Genomic DNA, 1,260 nt, shown 5'->3' on the forward strand with positions numbered 1-1,260 from the left:
CCTGCAACAACAGGATTTAGCACGGCGTTTCTCCTGGTGCTCTTGGGCTCTCTGGACCAACAGGACCGCGCGCCGATCCTAGAAGGAACTAGGGCCTGTCCCGGCGGGCGGGGGTGACTGCTAGTTAAGCCATCGTGGCAGTCGGAGCGCTTTGTTAATGCAACTCATTAGCCGTGCGCGACAAGACGTCGAAGAGGCTCGGCAAGTCTTCAAAAATACCCAAAGGGAGAAAAATAAACATCCTCTTGTTTGCTTTTTGTGGCTTTACTCTTTTTCCTCCCCTCCCGCGGCCCCCTCGTGGAAGGCTGTTTTAAACCCAAATTCCGTTATCTGGTTTCAGGGTAAGGGCTCCCTCTTGCCAAGGTATTAAATAAACAAGTAAAGAAAAAAAAACTTGAATCCTTATGTAATCCAGATGCTGTTTCCTCGAAAACCACAACAAACTCTGCTAAACCAGATAACAGGATCCGACCCGCCGTGCCCCCACCCCGGCCTGCCGTAGGGCCAGCAGAGGACAGCCTGGTTCAGGCGCTCCTCTCCAGGACAGACGATAAATAATGGCTACTAACACTGAATTGCAGATGAGCACCCTTGAGGGATCCGGATGCCGTAAACTGTCCCGGAATGTTGGCATCTGGTTCTTAAAATGGAACTTTCCCTAGAGATAAAGCCGGGACTGAGCAGGCGTCTGCGTCCGCGGGCTGGCTTGCAAGTTTCTGGCCTCTTGATGCTCTCGCTTGAAATCACGGCATTTCTGGAAAGGGGCTCCGTCGGCCCCGCTGCGTAGTGGTAATGAGGTCGCAGACGCGGGTCTGCGGGCGCGCGAGGCTCGGAGCCGCGGACCCGGCTGCACCGCCTTCCACCTCCCCGGGGGCGGAGGGTTGGGGAGTGCTGTTCTGGAAAAATCTGACGGTTCTTAGTGCAACCTCCCAGGGTTCTGCGGAGTCAAGCGGGGGGAGGGGGGGGCAGCGGGGCCGGGTAGGGGGTCCTTCGAAAGTATTTTAGGAGTCCAGCATCAAAGTCATCCCCGCGAAGATCCAAAGGAATAAATAAATCTCGCCGTCCGCTAAGACAGTCACCTTCTCCCCATCCGCTCCTCCCTCGCTCCAGCCCCACCCTGAACAACTCGGTTGCAAAAACAAATAAAATAAAGCAAAACCTCTTGCTGTGGCAACCTCTAAGCCACGCTATGCCTCTTTCGGTGAAAGGAAGATTTCTTTCTTCTCCCTCTCCCGGCGGTTTTTTTTTTTTTTTTTTTTT

The sequence above is a fragment of the Suricata suricatta genome, chromosome 4 (assembly GCF_006229205.1).
Source record: "Suricata suricatta isolate VVHF042 chromosome 4, meerkat_22Aug2017_6uvM2_HiC, whole genome shotgun sequence".
NCBI classification, from domain to species: domain Eukaryota; kingdom Metazoa; phylum Chordata; class Mammalia; order Carnivora; family Herpestidae; genus Suricata; species Suricata suricatta.